Raw genomic sequence first — 12,821 nt, forward strand, 5'->3', positions numbered from 1 at the left:
ACTAGAATTCAAAAACCAGTGACAGTAGGTGACTATCATGCTTATGCAGGCAATCGTGAGCACAAATTATGATCTTGATTCAAATGATCGAACCCTAAAATGAGGACCAACAAACAGCAAGATTGTAGAACAATGCAAGCGGCATATGGGCGAAAGCGATGCCTCCGAAAAGAAGTCGGTCCAACAATGGAGAAACTCCTGTAAGTCATAGGACAAAGGTACATTTCATAGAAACACAATCGGAAAGTTCCGGGTAAAGGACACCGCAGCCGTTTTCTTATTACCAGCACTTTCTCGAGTTATAGGTAGTTCATTAAACTGCTCCCGATGCAACTGGAAGGGAAACGAAGACTCTAAGCTTTCGGATCTAATTAACCCTGTCTGGCGCAGTGTGTTGAGAGGTAGAGAAAGCGTTCTATGTGCATTCCATGTGTTGCAACTTCTTATCATCTGCACAATTTATAGGCCGAAGTTGGTAGATCGTGGTAGACGAAAGTACTTTCACTCAAACTAGACATCGAGCTTCGTACAATTAACCGCATGGAAACATTTTTAAACTTCGGTTTGTCAATATCGACAACGAAGCCATCCAATGCAACACCTTCACAACTATGAAAGCTCCTACTGTAAGCTTGCAATACCAGGCCCTCCGTTACATTAATAACCAAAAATTCATCAAGTTCTTCAACGGAGAAAATATCAAGTACGTGAGCAATGTCCTACCTACTTGTGCGCAAAAATTCATCAGGCTGGGTACTATGACATATCTACACAGGACAAAGTACTTTAGCCGGATCATATGCATTCATCGGATATCTTGTCAGGCTCCCAGATCAGTATGAGCTCGAGCGAACTCATAATCGAGACTAAAAATCATTGGCGGCGTTTATGAAACGAAACACGAACAAGTTGAATAAGGGACCAAGCAACAAAGACCAAGAGAGCTCACCTACCATTAGGATTTCCAAAATTAGATGATTGACTAAAAAACAGAACACTCAAGCAGTACAAGATTCTATGCGCAAGTGATATTAACCAGTTGAGAAAACGACCAAAGCTGATAAGACCAACACACTACAAATCTTATTTAACTAAAAATCTCTTGAAAGAAGCTCTTGTGTCTAAAAAAATGCAAGAAATGGGAGACATCTACAAACGCTTTAGACATCGATGGAGCTATTTTTCAAATAAAAATTCTGCATTTTAAAAATAACCGACGCCGATGGAAACGTAATAAGTATACCTGAATGAATACTCTTCATTATCACGAAAATCTAAAGATTAAATCATACGAACTGCCCTGAGAGTTCCCACGGGAAGTTCAAAGTCAGGCATATTAAGATAAAATTAGAATAGCTAAGCAGCTTTTTTAGCAAAGCGTAAATCAAATATTTTCAGCGCTGTACGAACTCCTCGAGACAACGTGTCAATGAGATAGTGAGATATGATAGAGGCCTAAGTGTTAGGTTGTTTTTCTATCATCCGTCTAACAGGAGATCACCGAATTTGGAATATCTGGGGAATTATTCACTAGAACCACAATTTTCCATTTAAATCCTTGTAAAACCCGGCAACGCTCCTTGTATGGCTTACTACCACTTAAGGGACTTGTACTGGGAACTGTTTTTCTTTGAACATTTGTTGTTCTCCCACCACGTAAAAAACTGCCAGATCCTGCGCCAGCTTTCGTTTCCTTTTGTCTTCTATCTTCCTTAGCTTCCCCATTATTCCGTCGAAGAAAGTTGATCCTTTGTGCCGTTCCTTTTCTGACGTTAACATGTCACTCATAACATCTGTTTCCTCCTGCCAATTTCGTCTACAAAGATCGTATTTTTTTCTAATTTAGCGCAGGGCATCTAGATATTGTGTGCCCAACATCTTGCGTTTCACCTGACCTGCAAAGCATACGATGTACACGAGTCCGGGTACAACCTCACTGAGCATCGTAGAAATAGCTGAAAAAAACAATACTAGCAAATGTAGGTGAAATGACATGGTTATTTCGAAGGATCAACACAATAAACTAAGTAACGCAGGATAAGAAGTCTAACAAAAAAACAGATCGGATCGGCCACTTTATAAAATATCGAGGGTGAAGCGCGAAACACTTCTTACCATAGCTAGAATATCGATAACGGGTGTGTCAACGATCCCTAACTAATTTGGTCACCGCTACTATGGCAACGAGTGTAAGACAAAAACAAAACCATGCATAAAATAACGTACATCAACGACGACTACCTCGTTAAGGCACGGAACATTACGCAAAGCGGATACGCATGTCGAACGATTACATTTGGCTTTGTTCAAAGACGACTGTTCTTAGTTCTACATCGTTGTGCTCACACCTGGTTCGATAAGGCGTGGACTTCACAGCCATCGCAATCTTCAGGAGAAAAACCAAAATTGCTTATGTATTCGACTATAACCGCGTAAACTAGCACGTCTAAAAGGCTCAACTTCAATTGCTACACACCTATATAAGCCTACAACTATATACTACGTTCGCCAAAAAAGCGACATGCATAGCTCAATGATACGAACAGATCAACGTTAATATTTACGGCCGTTTACGTAACCATGAATTAGTATTGTCAGTCGACATAATCAGATGGGATAATGAACGCATTTTTATACACATTCCAATAAGTAATACTTGCAGATACCGTATTGTTGCATGTGAGCGTACTCCTTTTCCCAAAGGAACTTTAACTGGACGTTTTCATTCTGTTTACATGCAATGCAGGGAAAGTTGAACAATTCTTAATCGAAGAATATACGACACGATAAGTCTATAATAATTCTAGCGAATTGCCAGAGTAATATGCAAAAGCCCCAAGACTAACATGTATCTGTTCGCACGGCCTTTCCATTATACCGCTATAGAATAGAGGGGAACAACATCAATGCACAAATATAAGCGCGACAGATTAACAGTGGAACTGGTAAACCGCGATAATCCTATGCCGTCCGTGTTTATATGGGATCAGCCCGACGGACCACCCGTTCGCCGATGATTTCCGTGACTCTTCATGACCTTATCAACTTTATTCTTCTGTTCAGTCTCCTCCTACATTACAACGATATCCGGCTTCTTTTCGAAACGCTGAAACCTTTCGAACCCCGTCCTGATGAAGAGAGCTTACAAGCAATATGGCAGAGGACAGTGAAGCACAACGAACAGCAAGATGGCTACGCGCATCACTTGTGAACAAGCACTACGAGATCTCACTGACAACTTTAAATCAGCGAGAAGATCCTACTGTAGGCGTCTGTAAGGGTGATGACAACATGTGGACGCTAACTACCTTGTCAAATACAAGCATTCGGCGAGACGTGAGCATATTGGAAACATCCTCTCCTTTTGTCTGCTTGAAGATATGCTGCTTAGCCACAAGCCGGAGCTGGCAGCTGCAATATACGCGATTGCAATCTTGGCGGGCGCTCACTACGATACTTAAAACGCCCAGTGTTTTTGTAGTCTCTCCTCACTGTGATTACAAGTGGCTAGATAGACAATTAGTCCTTTCACCTTTGTATGACAGACTAGCTTGAAAAAGTAACCGACACCTGGAAGGACCGTGAAGAGATATTATGGAATACGATGTCGAACATATAAATGGTTCTCAGTTATACACTAATATGCACCAGCTGTGCAGTTATCCTATTGACAAGAAGTTTTAGTGATTGACAAATGTGCTATGTAGGTATTTTCAGAATCTATAACCTGCCATGTGTCGCCAATACTAATAGCGATATAAATATGAACACTACTTGAATCTAGGATCCCACACAGTCTTTGGATGTTTTTAAAGGTGGCCTCATTCATGGTTGCAGCATTTCTACGGACATAGGTCCTTGCGACACGTCTGTTTTCATCATGCCGTTGTTTCAGCTTGTTCATAGCTCGAAAGCAGTGAGAAAGGGCCTTATCCTTTGCTTCAGCTGACTCGATAGCAAAGACTCGAAACTCTTCAATTCGCTCTATTGGTGACAAAAGTTATCAGTGATTAATGATCCATATATATTCTAAACGTTACTTAACTGTGAGAAGATCGACAAAGAGGGTGAATCAAGTTCATAACTTTACAGTAAATTGGCTATGCGACAAGCATGCCAAAACGATAAGTTTGTTTTCGTACGACAGCTTCTTCAGTCAGTTTTACTCAACGCACATTTAAATGTTTTACGTTAATAGCAAGCGACAACCTATTGACTCTTAGCTCAGCGGAAATCGGATCGACCTTTTAAACTATGTGGTACGTTTCGCTTGACGCCTACATATGCTTTTGTCCAACTCGTACAGATGCTGAAACCTACCATATAACACAAATAGAAAACTAACATATCAATAGAAGCTATGTGCTATCTGTATTAGCAAACCGTATTGGCGCAGAAACGTGAGGCTTTCACTATCAGCTCTACAATTTTAATCAGTGATTTCTGTTTGAGCGTTTCGAGTTTGACACAGACGCGTTAGAGGAGATTGACATTCATTCGAGTGTCATACGATGTCTGGAACAGAATCAATAAACCAGTTTGTGCCTGGCCGGTAGCGGTAGCTCATGCGTAAAAACGCTATCAAAATGGTGCAACGCACGAGTAAGAATTCGGCTATTACTTCGTTATTTTCACTCGAACCTTACCAATCAAGGCGTGATTTTATTGTTCGAGTATCTAGAAGTAGCGTAGCTATAGGACAGTATAGGTATATAGGCCAGCCAGTGTAAAACAAACTCAAAGTAGTAAACAATTAAACATCTTCTATAGAGCGTGCCAGCATTAAACAAAGTACGCGAAACCCTTTCCAAACCCCAAAGTGGAAAAATGCGTTATGTTACAATATTCAGACATTAAATCTAAGTAGAAAACGAGAGGGGATGTTTCATCGCCACAACAGTCATTACCATACGGTTATTTCAGTGCATTATGTTTCAAAGTGAATTTTTAGTGGACGCATTGGCAGAATGTTATATTGGTTCACAGAGTAATTCGGTCCTTGCCGTCCTTCGTTTTCCTATCGGGTCGCAATTTAGTTTCTCAACTGCAGTTCCGTTTCTCATATGTGCCGCATAAAAATCTCTAATGTTTATGAGTCTAATTGCCCGACTTTTTGTGCTTCAACTTAACTTAAACTCCAGAAAAGTAATATCTGGCAAAAAGAAGAGAACTTTTCTTATAACGAGTGGTCAGGCTTTAAAAAATCCTTTCAGTTCTATGTATATATTCAAATATAGACTGTAGCCAGTAACAAAAATAACACTGCTAGGTTTTGTCATTATTGGCTTTATTAGGATTTTGATGCGAGTTATGTATGCTCTAGGATAGTTGGGATATTCGAAGAGCTCTTATTCCATTGTCATCACTGTCGGAAGAGTTTCGTTTCATATAAAGTCAATTCCTGACTATATGTGCTAACATCTCACGATATAATGGTTTCGCCGCAGTGAAAATATAAAGCGCAAATGCTGACAAACTCTCATACAAAGCGTGTTATAGGTTGATTGTATTCCGCGTATCAAGCTCTAATATGCGGGCACGCACGGACCAGAGATACCCAACAATCGTGCTACTATTTCGATTTCAACACAGGACAGATAGGTATTTGTCTTGCTAATGCACTATCAGAAAGAATCGAAGATCGGGTTTTTTTAACTATTGTAAGTAAACTACGGTTCAACCTAGCGTATTAGTTTACTTAACGCGCCCAACAGAAAACGGAATACAAACTGCGTCTACCAGTTCCAGTATGAATTGCATGCTCTTGGCCTGGAAGCAGAGTACTGTCCTTTTCCGCACGCAAGTGTGAAAGAGGACCGAGTTCGATTCCGCCACCTGACCGCTCTCTCCATGGTACAATCTTGTTGTTTCCAGGCTTCGCGAATCACAACCGGTTTATTAGACCGGGTCCGAATTCACCATAACATCTAGTAGATCCCTCCCTAATCTGACCGCAGTGGCTAACTGTTAGCCATCGATCAGATCCGGTATGTACGTATCGCTAGATACGTCTTTCAAGTCCCCTCGAATCTTCCGATATATCAGGGATCTGCTTCAGCTAAAAGCAACAGCTCATGAACAGAATCACCGTTATGACAACGACGCCAGCGAACAGCTCCATATCTACTGGCCTGTCAGGCAAGTCAGGTCAGAACTAGCAGTCGCTCCAATGTCCTTATCTTAGTATACGAGGTATTCAGACCAAAGGCGTGCCTCCCTACACGTCGTTAGTTTCATACAACGATCGCACGATCTCAGAGAGCCATCAACTATTTTAGCGATATGGCAGCTATAGACAACGAATGACGGGTAGCAATAACGGTCATAATCAAAATAATGTGGTGCCCTAGAGCCCATGATGATCAGCTGTGGGAACGCATAGCGAATTGCCAGACAGGACCTAATCTTTAGTGTCGGTGGGCTTTTTATTGATTCCAAACACGATGCGCCATCGCAACAACAATCGCTGCCGTTATCCGTGACCAGATCAAAGCTTCCCCCCACCAGCGCCCTAAATCTATCACCGACTTCTATTACGCAGATCCTGTTCCTCAGTATACGGAAACACTATCATAAACAAATCTTGGCTTAGTGAACAAGTCTGCCAATTGTCCTCCATTGAGTACGTATTTGAAGTTTGCGTCTCCTACTCCAAACCGTCCCCTAATGTAATGCTATTGCCCTTCTATATGCTTTGTCCTTTTATGAAACTTAGAATCTCTAATGAGACGGATTCCCGACTTGTTATCCATCTGATCAGTGAGAACCATTTCGCCGAGGAGCTCCCCAAGGGGCAGTTTCAGTCAAACTGGTGTTTTCGTGCATTCACTTGTGGCAATGTATTCTCTCGTTATACGAGGGCAACCACTTTCTGCTACAATATCGCCCATACGATCGGTCCTCCATTCTATTTTACGACCATCCCGTTCACCGATTGCTGTGTATACTTCTGCGCGATCGGCGTTCAAATAAGCTCGGGTACCTTGACTTTCTCATCAGTACTAACAAACTTTAGAATCAATTTAGCAATTGTTTTCGGATATTCGACTGTGCTTAATGCTAGACCCCAATGCTCGTCCTTATATTTATTAAAAAACCGTGGAGCTTATTACACGACGCCGAATGACAAATATGAACCTATGTACAACTTCAAAACACCTAAACATCACATAAGCGTCTGCCAGATGGAACTGTCAACCAGCAAGTATAGCCCTTAAAAAGGCTTAAGAATAAAAACGAAATATGAAGGACCAATCACTGTTCTTGCATCACTAATAACAATAATATTTTCCTTTCCGGGTTCGAATCGGCTTTTGCCCCAGACAAACACTGGCCGATATTTATAGACGTGTGTGTTAACTGTGTTTCTGGGACTTGCGTGCTTTAAGTAGGTTTTCGATCGACATCTAGACGATACACGTGAATCTAGTTGAGTCGTCTAATTTGTTTATCATGTTTTGAAGGTAGCGCCAACGAGTTCGCCGCGCTAAAGTGCCTCGAATAGGCCAGTAACTGATCACCGTACTTGTGTGATTTACAAACGAATTGGGTTGTCAGTCAAGACAAACCTTATGCGACAATACTTATATCACAAAATATATAGTACTAACATATACATAGTAAAATTGGCACAAAAATATACAGGTAAAGCAATTTTTCTGTATGCTAAATGGCCATCGGTTTTAACGGTATAGTTGTTTCGCTCAAACGTAAGCTGCCCTGTCTATAATTACTTGATACCGCATTATAGCCAGTCGATGTTCTCGATTCGTTCTCCTCCGTTGTAAATTTTTCAGACGAAGTTGTCTGATAGACAAGTATATAAGATATTTAAGTCGTTCGAAAAGAACTGTGTTAAGACTTTAGCAAGACCACCTAATGATTCTCGTACCAGCGGCAGTCCACGTCGAGGTATGAGTAACTATAGGTAATTTGTATTTTACACAAGGTATGACCTTCAGCTACGTAGACACCGTCTGAAGGACACAATGAAAAGCTATTGAGATTATTTCGGGGAAGGATTATAAGGTGTCAAGTAAGGCACAAGCAAATCGCGAGTTTCAGATTCATTTACAAGGGAAAAACGACTACAAAACAATATATTACTATCCAAATCTTCAATTGTATTCCAAATCCCTGAACAACAGTTAAAAAAAGTCTGCGATACATACGTCACATTGGAAGCCGCTATATGCGGACAAATAAATTATATATAGACATGAATAAACGCGGTAAGTTAAGCGATGCTGTATTAATATTATAGAGGTCAAAACCGTAATCTTTAAGTTCGTGGAAAACTGCGGCGTATAAAATAAGTCGCATGAAAATTCAAAACCGAAGAGCGCACCTTATGTATTTTCTCATCGTACTAATACTATTAGTATTATAGTATAGTAGATAATATAATGGTAAATGATCAGATTTTGGGGGGTATCAGTCGATACATAGTTGCTTACCCTTGCCCATGTCATGTCTCCTATTAGCCTATCCTTTACGGTATCTAGAGACTAGCCGCCGTAGAATTAATTTTTGAATGCATCCATGATTAGGGTTATCGTTCGGTTCTAGCGGGAGAGCGTTGTAAATATGATATCATCATACAAATGTTAATTCTTTACGCTATTGGGAATAAGAAGTGGCAAAAAATAGTGGTTCAATCATTTTCGTGTGCCAAGCACTCGAGAGTTATTTCGAAACCAGCGCTTCCGCCGGTTCAGAATGTCTAAATAGCATTACCCGTCTATTGCTAATGGCTTAAAAAGACAATGAGTCTTCATGTGAGACTAAAATCTAATAGACGGCGGACTAACGATAAGTGCCGTTGCAGCTCGCTGATAATCTGTTCTGTGGTATTTCAAGCCTCTTCCATCGCAGCGCAAACTTTACCAGTGAACTAATTAGAAAACTGGTAGGAACTGCAGTTTATACATTACGACGATACACATGCTTCTGCAAAAATGACTATAGACTAAACACGAAAAATTTGAAATTCAGTACCGGACAGTGAGCGGCCATTATTGCCATCATTGCGAAAGACCTATATCCGATAACAACAAAAACATTGTCGACACATTGTCTATGAATTTCTATTTAGCTATGTTTACGCGGCCCGGGTCCGGAACATTGCCGCCAGTACGGCTTGATTATTTGCTTTTTGATAGGTCCGGTTAGGAACGGCCACATAAGATTGCGTCAAACCTATAGGTTGAAGAGGAAGTTTCAACTGCACGTAACTTGCTAAGGTCCGCTCGGGGCCAACTTCAACGTGGGAAGTATACTGAGAACGATGGCGGACTCCGCAAATTCGTACTGACAAACAATCAGGTAACGCTCACATAATTTGCTTAGAAATAAGGCGTAAAAATCAGCCTTTAGTTAACCAAATCCCTTCGTTCACCCTTTTTCGAACGCTAAAGTGCTGATTGCCTATGTAGAGATTGGCGTATCACACCCGACGTAATAAGAGCATGATGGAACACGACGGGGTTAATAAGATACGTCGAATTCTAATTAAGTAGTAGAGCCGAAATTATTTACTAAGCACCTTTCATCGGGTTTTTTATCTTACGAAAGGGGGGCCATAAGTTAGCTTCGGTTTTCACGGAAAGGTAGAACCCGTGTCTACTGTATCAGTATGTATCACCGGGAAAATTAGGAAAGCGCGGCCAAAAAACTAGTGACAGAGACAAAATGAAAATTGAAGCATTGGCAACAAACGTTGTCCCTACCATCTATTAGCAAACTGTTTCCTGTTGTAGACAGCTTACTTCTATAGTCAGGCAGCTTAAACGCGGCATTCTAACAGCATGATTGGTAAGTCGGCCGCCTCCAAATAGCGCTGGTAATATGGATCCCTAACTGAATGAGCAAATGTGTTCTAGTTTCTTTGTTCCATGCTAGTGGTTCATCCGATTCCTAGGAGAGCGGCAAAATTCTTTAAGAAACCCGTTTTTTACTACAAGTTCGGCCTATATCTAGCAGAGCACGGCACCCCTGCAGCCCATTCGAAGGGGCACCTATCTAGGGGGCATTAAATTTCACAGGGATGTTTCGCGTGATTAAGCAGGCAATTCCAGTCTAAGTAAAAAGAAAAAAAAAGGAAGCGCAGACCAGTCTTCTCCGCCTTCGATTTCCCACATCTACGTAGTCCTGTTCGGTGCTACACACATTGGCGTGGGGTTCCAAAGCGGCTGGCATCATATAGATTTCCTCTAATTTTAATGCAAGTTTTAATCGAGGATGGCTGACATTTGTCAGCGCTGGAGACGACATGATGCCAATATCGAGAGAGACAGCCGGTTGTAATTAATCAGTGCACCGTGCTGAGTAACGAGCGGTTTCAGTTTTCTGATGGAAGATCATCATCGATTAGGTGCCTGTATTCGCGCATGATTTTAGGTATTACGGTCTTCATTTACTACTAGCAACGCTCTGAAAGCTATAAGGTATTCGAGCAATGTCTAGAGGTGTTCGAAGAAATATTTAGTGAGACTACTCTGCACGCGTAGCGTATCGTTTTAATCGCTCAAGACCACCTGCGAATTGAAATATGGGATTTACCTTTCCGTTCTTGTGGTACCTGAGCGAACAATTCTTAAGTCTAAGCAACGTGTCTAGTATAATAGGAGGAGTCTTAATATTTTACGGAAGTGGCACAGGTTTACAATGTAATAGATGGATATCTATAGTATTGACAACGTTTCGGTATCGTATGATAGGAAATTTTAGTCTCTGTGTTTGTGAATAGTATAATATTTTGATTTCAGTATTTTTGGGCGCGCGCGTCGACTTTACGTCAAATATACGTATGTTGCTTCCATTCTAATAAACAGTTTGTCTGTCAGTTCCTATTATCAAAACAGTTCCTGACAAAACCACGCGTCTTCTTTGTGATACGCATGATCTTGCGCGCATTATTTGACAAACATTTCAACTACAGATTGCATTGGGTTAAACGCGCGAGGCAGCTTCGTATTACCCCTAACACGTTCTTTTTTCAGTTACACATAGTGCGTAATACGCACTGACGGCAGATCGCATTTTATGAACCCTATTTGATAGAAACTTATCTCTCATGTAATGCTCTATAGCATTACAATTATACCGAAATTGCCAAAATGACTCACGCATGTGGCTCGCGCCAAGAATTAGAAAGACCCACATCTATTGTACAGTATAGACAATGTTTCTATAAAACCTGTAGTGTGAAGCTGTGCCATAATGTGAAAATCTATTTCTCTCTAAAACCCTGCATCTCTCTCAAAAGAAAGTAACCTAAAATATCTAAGAACGGAATTCGTAAGGAAAGTAATTCTTTGAGAGGATTGAGAGAAATCTAAAAAAAAATAATAAATATTTCAAGGCTGCGTCCGGGATTTTGTTAGCATTGCATTCGAAGCCGACCTCGACGAGGAAAAAAGTAGTCTACCTCAAGATCCCAATCCAAGATTCACCCAAGGAACCTTAAACTCAAACAGGCACAAACGCCGTCACCCCAGTACCGCCGATTTCCGCAATTTTTCCGCAAAAGATAATTTTGTAACAGCACCTATCAGTAATTGGGATTTATGTTATATTACTGCTTTTTGAAATGCCGTCACCCTAAAGAGGCTTTAACTAGTTTGTGTATTAAATCTGTTTTGAAATTCCTGTCAAAGTTTTGGAATTTATTTGAGTTCAAGCTGTGCATTACTATCGAAGCTCGATACAGATTGAGCTAGTTCTTGCATAATCATCATAGCTGAAACGTGTGATTGAGACTTGAGCGGAGCGTATATTTGCTTACTTTGAGTAATAAAGTTAAATAAATTTGTTTAAATTATATTTTTGACTATTTCAGCTGACTAAACATTAACCGCGTCTTTCCGCCCGAGTATGCGTGTAGACGGCAGTCCTATTTCAGTATCAAAGTTCGTACCATCAACAATGGAATAATCGCATTCTATGTTGGCCTACTAAAAGCGGTAGGAACTGGCTGACGAAAAATTCGAAAAGTTCCGAAACAGTAGCGTTCCTATGCTAATTAAGTAAAATCCGCGTGATTTTTACTCAAACGCTCAGGGGAGCTGTGATGGGTTTAGAAGGGCATGCCGTCAGGCAACCTCGGATCGCACAAATGGATCCCCTGTCTCGAAGAGGAACGTTTCAAGCGGCAAGGAGTTCTACTGTCTTCTTGCAAATTAAGTAAGACGACACTTTTTCTGTGTCTTGCCTGAGATGTCTTGCATTAAAGCTTCTGCTATTTATATAAACGTGCGAATAGGCTAAAAAATCATTAACAAATAAACTGTTTACACGACGCCTCATGTTTTAGATCTGCCTTGGTTACTGTAAATAGCCGCGACAGGAACCGACGATACGGTGGGCCGACTGCAAGGTCTGTGTAAATAGATGTATGCCGGGTAAATAATGCGGGACACATTTCCAAACATTTGTTGAATTATCTTTAAGGCCCTAGCTTCTTAATGTGGCATGCTACACGCGCGTCCCGATAATATCATGATTATGTTATCGTTGTAATATCAAATGAGTGTATATAGACGCTTATTCACCTTGATTGCAAAAGAGAATTCCGTAATTTATTTTTCCATTAAGTGCATATATGTATAAAAATTCTCCACTTTATAAGTATACGTTAAACCGAATATAAACTGAATGACATCTATATGTAGCAGTTACTGTGATTTTGGTACCATTTTTACCGTCTTTTTTTGTTTTACAGTTCTTGCCTTTTTCGCATATGTTTTTACAAAAGCTTTGATTAAGCGATGTGCCACATCACTGGAAAGCACTTCATCGAGCGTGTTCTTCTAGGCTATATA

The sequence above is a fragment of the Varroa destructor genome, unplaced genomic scaffold (assembly GCF_002443255.2).
Source record: "Varroa destructor unplaced genomic scaffold, Vdes_3.0 BEIS01000007.1, whole genome shotgun sequence".
NCBI lineage: Eukaryota > Metazoa > Arthropoda > Arachnida > Mesostigmata > Varroidae > Varroa > Varroa destructor.